We start from the raw sequence: 7,213 nt of genomic DNA on the forward strand, positions 1-7,213 counted from the left end.
GTTGAACAAGCCAAAGAGGATAAAGATTCAATTCCCATCTACGACTCCGATGGGGTGGAATAAGTTGTTGAAGAAGTTAAAGAATAGGTGGAGTATATTGATGTGGTTGTGGTTGAGGAGGGGATGAAAGTGGGTGAAGCCTCGCTTGAGGAATGTTCGAAAGAGGTTTTTCCCATGAAATATCAAGAGGTGTTTCCAACTAGTCTACCACCAGAGGAAACGAAGGGATATGTTCATGTGAGTCCTTGTATTGCTGTTTTGTACCCTCCAAAATATGATATGGGGGAAGTTCCAAAAAAAGTAGTGTTCATGGTGGAAGCGATCATCCAAATACCAAGTATAAACATGGGAAGGAATTCGTTATGTTTGGATTTCTATTCTTTTCGCTTGTCTTAAATTGGGAAGCCATTATTTTTGTAACATCCCAAAATCCAAGACCAAAAATTTCATTTTTAATTTAATAATTCATAAAACAGATTATTGAAAACATCATTAAGTTATCTCATATCATAAAAACCCATAAGTCATATGTCTCAAAAACATGTCATATGATAATAATGTCAGAGTACAAATCCCTAGAATATCATAGTGCGGAAAATCGTGGTGTGATGCGCTGCACTCATGCCAGCTCCTTTCCCTTTGAAGAAGAGGTACCTGAAACCAAAACTATAAATCGTAAGCACGAAGCTCAGTGAGTTCCCCCATCATACCACATAAACACATACTATCAGGCATATATGGGTACCCGACCTACCCTGCTGAGCATACTTGGGTGCTCAGCCTACCCATGTTAGGCAAACCGGGGTGCCCAACCTACCCCTGTCAGACATACCGAGGTGTCCGACCTACCCCTATTAGGCATATATGGGCGCCCGACCTACCCTCCGGTTTATCTCAACCGGTTACGGGGACTATTTCACCCTTACCACTACCACATAGTAACATATCATAAACATGTTGCTAGGCATATATGGGTACTGTCTACCCTTCCGGTCTCTTTCAACCGGTAACCGTGGACTATTTCACCCCTACTACCACTATCACATAATATCATAGCATACTATGACATAAAGCATAACAAATAGTGGCATACCAGAAAATTATCACAAAGACAACAGTCCCTACTATAAACACCTACTAGTGGGCTGACATTGGTGCCTTAGACCCACTTCTACTGGAAGGTAACTCACCTCAAATGTCGTGAAGTAGTTGAACTGTCCTCGGCTTTGGAATCAACTCCACTCAAACTCCTACACATAAAAATCTCCTTTAATTACCCTTTCATACTCATAACCCCCCCCCCCCCCCCTTAAGTGTCAACTCTGGTCAAAGTCCAAGTCAAAGTCAGCGTTCTGGTCAAAGTAAACCTTCTGGGTTGACTCAACTCGCCGAGTTCCATAAATCATAAACCCTGTAATCACGAACCAACTCGTTGAGCTCTTTCACGAACTCGTCGAGTTCCTCCTATCAACAGAATCGGGACTTTTCACTACAACTCGTCGAGTTCTTTAATCTTCAAAACTCGGAAACTTTAGCCAACTCGCTGAGTCGTCTCCTAGACTCACTGAGTTTGCTCAGTAATCAGAAAAGGTTGGGGACCACGATCCAACTCGCCGATTTGGATGAACAACTTGTCGAGTACCTTTAGTCTAAACCCATTATGTCGCTTCCAATCGAGTTCAATGCTTCCAAACCATATATCTGGTCCCCTAGGACTAAGTTACCACGTAAAGTTGCTAACTTTACATCCATGCATGGTGTCATGAAGCTAAAAACACCAAAACTAAGCTTTATAGGAGATCTAGGGCATGGAGAAGGGTCAAGGCTTGATAAAGTTGGCAACTTTAAGTCTCATAAGTCCATGAGTGCCTAGATATGAAGTCACAACTTCATGATATACTCAAATCCCAAAAATGACTTCAATATGGCCAAGAATGACAAAATACTACCCTAGATGAAGATCTAAGTAATAGAAAGCCAAGGTATCAACTTTATACCTCAAATGAGTCAGAAATGAAGCTCAACTTCTGGATCTACTAGCTTGTTCTTGAATCCCTAAGCTTCTCCTTCCTTCACAAGCTTCAAAATCACAAGGAATTTACAAAAATGGTTCAAAACTCTCCAAAAGTGGATTAGGGTTTTGTGGCTAGGGTTTGGGACGATGGAGTCTATAAATGAGGCCAGCCATTGGAGGTTAAGGTGATTAAATAGGGTGCAAAACCCTTAAAATTAGGGTTTCATTCTGCCAGACCTACTCGTCGAGTTGAGGCTCTCAACTCGTCAAGTAGACTTCCTATCCCGCGTCTGAATTCCATCTCGACTTGACGAGTTTGGGGTCTCCATCTCGTCGAGTTCTAAACAAAATTAATAAATTTGATTTAAAAATACATACCAGGAACCGGGCGTTACAAATCTCCCCCACTTATTTTAGACTTCGTCCTCGAAGTCTGTTGTGCCTGGGAATAGCTCGGGGTAGTGCTCCCTCATCTCATCCTCCGGCTCCCATGTCCACTCCGAACCGGATGACACCTTTCCAAGGTGACACCTTCAGGAGAACCATATCTCCCACCTGGAACTCCAGGTCTGATCGACGTCTGTCAGCGTAGCTCTTCTGCTGACTCTGGGTCGTCTGGAGTCTACTCCGGACCTGTTGGATCTTCTATGTCGTCTTGATTACCACTTCGGTACTCCCCATGACCCTCTATCCAACCTCACCCCATCATATTGGGGTTCTGCACTTCCACCCATAAAGCATCTCGAAGGGAGGACGGTCGATGCTGGCGTGGTAGCTATTATTGTAGGAAAACTCTGCCAAGGAAAGGTAGGTATCCCAGCTACCACCGAACTCTAAAATGCATGCCCGCATCATATCCTCCAAGGTCTGGATGGTCCACTCGCTCTGACCATCCGTCTGCGGGTGAAAAGTCGTGCTAAAGTGCAGACGAGTACCCAACTCGTCATGAAATTTCTTCTAGAATCTGGAAGTGAACCGTACGTCTCAGTCAGAAATCACGGAAACTGGCACCCCATGACGAGCTACTACCTCTCTGATGTAGATGTCGGCCGGCTTCTCGGCCGAAATGCTCTCCTGGATCGGAATGAAATGGGCGCTCTTGGTTAACCGATCCACGATTACCCAAATCGAATCCACTCCCCGTGCGGTCCTGGGAAGCTTCGTGATGAAATACATAGTAATATCCTCCCATTTCCACACAGGGATGTCCAACGGCTGTGTCTTCCCGTGAGGTATCTGGTGTTCGGCCTTGACCTTCCTGCAGGTCAAGCACCTCTCCACGTACCAGGCTACATCCCGCTTCATGCAGGGCCACCAGTAATCAGGACGAAGATCTCCATACATCTTTATCGCCCCGGGGTGGATAGAAAACCTGGATTTGTGCGCCTCCTCCATCAGAACCTGGCACACACCTCCATGATATGGAACCCACACTCTACGATGGAGTGCCAACAGCCCGCGGCTATCATAGTCGAAGGAGGAAACCTGACCCACGATACGCTCACTCTTCCGGTGTTCCTCCTTCATACCCTCCTCTTGGGCCTCTCGAATCTGCTGCAATAGAGGAGTCACCACTGTCATCCTCAGACAGATGTCTCTGATCGGGGCTGCAAATGCCTTATGGCTAAGTGCATCGGCCACAACATTGGCCTTCCCCGGGTGGTAAAGGATCTCACAGTCGTAATCCTTCACCACGTCCAACCATCGCTGTTGTCTCATGTTCAGATTTGGCTGCTCCATCATATACCTCAGGCTTTTTTGATCCGTGTAAATAGTACAACGAACCCCATAGAGGTAATGTCGCCAAATCTTGAGGGCGAAAACAACCGCCCCCAACTATAGGTTGTGATTCGGGTAGTTCACCTCGTGAGGCTTCAGCTGCCTCGAAGCGTAGGCGATGACGTGCCCCCTCTGCATCAGCAATGCGCCCAAACCCGAGATGGACGCATCACAGTATACCACAAAGTCATCAACGCCCTCTGGCAGGGCTAAGATCGGCGCCTCGCACAACCTCTTCCTCAAACTCTCGAACGCTGCCTGCTGCTCAGTCCCCCAGCGAAAAACAAACGCCTTCTTCATCAGTCGGGTCAGAGGTACAGCTATCTTGGAGAAATCCTGAATGAATCTCCGCTAATAGCCTGCTAAACCGAGGAAACTTCGAATCTCAGATGGAGACTTCGGAACCTCCCATCTCATCATGGCCTCCACTTTGGCCGGGTCGACCAGAATACCGTTCTGGTTGACAAGGTGCCCCAGAAACTGCACCTCGCGCAACCAGAACTCACACTTGGAGAACTTAGCGTACAAGCTCTCCCTCCTCAGGGTATCCAACACCTCTCGCAAGTGCTCCTCGTGCTGCTCCTGCATCTTGGATTAAACCAAGATGTCATCACTAAAGACTATCACAGACCGATCCAGCATCGGTCTGCATACGCGGTTCATGAGATCCATGAATGCGGTAGGAGCATTGGTGAGCCCAAAGGGCATCACCACGAACTCGTAATGACCGTTGCGAATCCGAAAAGCAGTCTTTTGTACATCCTCATCTCTGACTCTCATCTGGTGATATCCTGAACGCAAATCGATCTTGGAGAACCAAGATGCCCCCATATAGTTGATCGAAGAAGTCATAAATCCTCGAGAGTGGGTAACGGTTCTTCACCATTACCTTGTTCAGCTCCCGGTAGTCTATACACATCCGATGTGACCCGTCCTTCTTCTTTACAAACAGAATTGGGGCTCCCCAACGCGAACTACTCGGCCTGATAAATCCCTTGTCTAACAGCTCCTGCAGCTGTGTAGACAACTCCTGCATCTCAGGAGGAGCCAACCGATATGGTGCCTTGGCTATCAGTGCCGCACAAGGAATGAGGTCAATCTGGAACTCCACCTGTCTCTCCGGAGGTATCCCAGGCAACTCCTCTGGGAACACATCCGGGTACTCCCGCACAACTGGCACGTCGCTCACAGTCGCCTTACCCTCATCCCAGGTATCCATGACATAGGCGACATATCCTACGCAACCATGCTGAAGGTAACGCCTAGCCCTCGCTGTTGAACACAAAGTCGGCCCACGCTGCGGCCTCTCACCCTGAATCACTAGCTCTCCCCTACTTGGGGTCCTGACCCGAACCAACTGCTGCTCGCAGTCGATCACCTCCCCATTAGGGCTCAACCAGTCCATGCCTATGATGACCTTCTTCCCACGCAACGGAATGGGAACCAAATCCACGAGGTAACGCTCGCCGTACAACTTCAAGACCCAATCTCTGAAAACCTCTGATGCCCGGACAGATCGGTCGTCCGTAATCTCGAACTCTAATGGACAATCTAATGTTCCTGAAGACTCATCAAACCTCTTGCTGAGTGCAAGGGATACAAATGATCGGGTAGCTCCCGAATCAAATAACACCAATACTGGAATATCGTTCACATGAAACGATCCTAACAGAATACTTGAAACATAAATATCAAAACTGACATATAAATAAAGATAGGGAGAAGAAACATACCCGTCACCACATTCGGTGTGGCACGCACCTCCTCGGCGGTCAACTGGAAGGCTCGGCTCCTCACCACTGGAGCATTTGTCTTGCCATGTCGGTCATCTGTGATTCGCGGGGTCGCTGGGGCTGGCGCCGCCACTGGCGCTCCGGATGTCAATCTCGGGCAGTTGGCCTTTTTATGGCCCTTCTGATTGCAATGAAAGAAAATCAGGTCTGATGTCTGAAAGGTGGGGATAGGGGCAGTATAATCCCTTCCAAAGTGCCCAGTCTTGCCGCACTTATAGCAGTCCGATTCCCCCGCTCGGAAAACTCCCTCGTGTGGCTTGTCGCACTTCCCACAGCGGCGCTGGCCCTGGTGGCCCTTCGACCTGAAGTTGAATCCCTTGGGTTTCTTCCCAGAAACCCCATTCGCCTGCCGAGTCTCCGCCTTCCTCTCCTGATGTGCTATATATCAATATGCCTCTCCCTCGCCCTCGCAATCATGTCATCCAAAGTCGGGCATGCCGAGTAGCTGACATGTTTCCGAATGTTAGCTCTCAACATGGCATGGTACCGGGTCTTCCTCATCTCCTCATCACCTACGTACTGAGGCACTAGTAAGGCCCTCTCCCTGAACTTGGCGGTAATATCTGTCACCGACTCAGTAGTATGCCTCATATCCAGAAACTCCCTAGCCAGCTGCTGAATCTCCACAGCCGGCACAAACTCAGCCCTAAGCCTAGTCACAAAGTCCGACCAGGTCATAGCCTCAATGGCTGGGGCTCCCAGCGTGTCACTGACTTCCTCCCACCAGTCTCTAGCTCTGTCTCTCAAACATCTCGCCGCATACCGGACCTTCGACCCCTCAGGGTAGAATCTCATCAAATGTGCAGACTCAATGTCTGCAATCCATCTCCTGGACATAATGGGGTCCTTCACCCTGTGAAAGTCTGGCGCACCACATCCCCTGAAATCCTTGAAGAAGAGTGTGCGAGTCCCTGACTGCTGCAGTGCCATGTCTCTCCTGAATGTCCTGAGGCGATCCTCCATCAGCTCAATGATACCTTCCTTGATCGACCCAAAAATAGTCGGGGTCGACTCAATGATGCCTCTCGTAATCTCGGACGTGATGAACTCGCGCAATCCATCATCGACTTGCTCGGAACCCGAACCCGAACCTGAACCTGACCCAGACCATGAACCTCCCGCTCTGTGACGTGTCGACACCATTCTGAAACAAAATACATAATCGTTAGGGTCATACATAACCTCGAGAGGTCTCACCCCACAAGTTCCCTGGTTCTACCTCAGCCCTCCTTGACTCGAGTACGGATCCTCTGCTTTCAGTAGTACGGGCCCATACTACCTTCCACATATATCCGTACTTTCCTCAAGGATTGCCTTGACTTCACCAAGTCCCTTCTGCTACTATTTCTCTCCATGCTAATCTCATCCTAGGCGTACCCTAGGGTAATCTCCGACCCACTCTCCCCCATCAGATGCATAAGAAGTCCATGTTATCCTTCCCTAACTAGCTCGCGAATACCATTACATATCACTAAGACTAGATAATTCTTCGAATGAGAGGTCCTACCCTACAACGGTTGGACTCAAACAAGAGTTGCAAAATAGGGCTAGACATAACCTTCTGAAATTATTTAGTCCTCATAATATGTAAATTAACGTATTCGTTTACTAGTTCATTACAGATAAC

Source organism: Lactuca virosa, chromosome 4, assembly GCF_052849685.1.
Source record: "Lactuca virosa cultivar CGN04683 chromosome 4, Lactuca_virosa_CGN04683_v6, whole genome shotgun sequence".
NCBI lineage: Eukaryota > Viridiplantae > Streptophyta > Magnoliopsida > Asterales > Asteraceae > Lactuca > Lactuca virosa.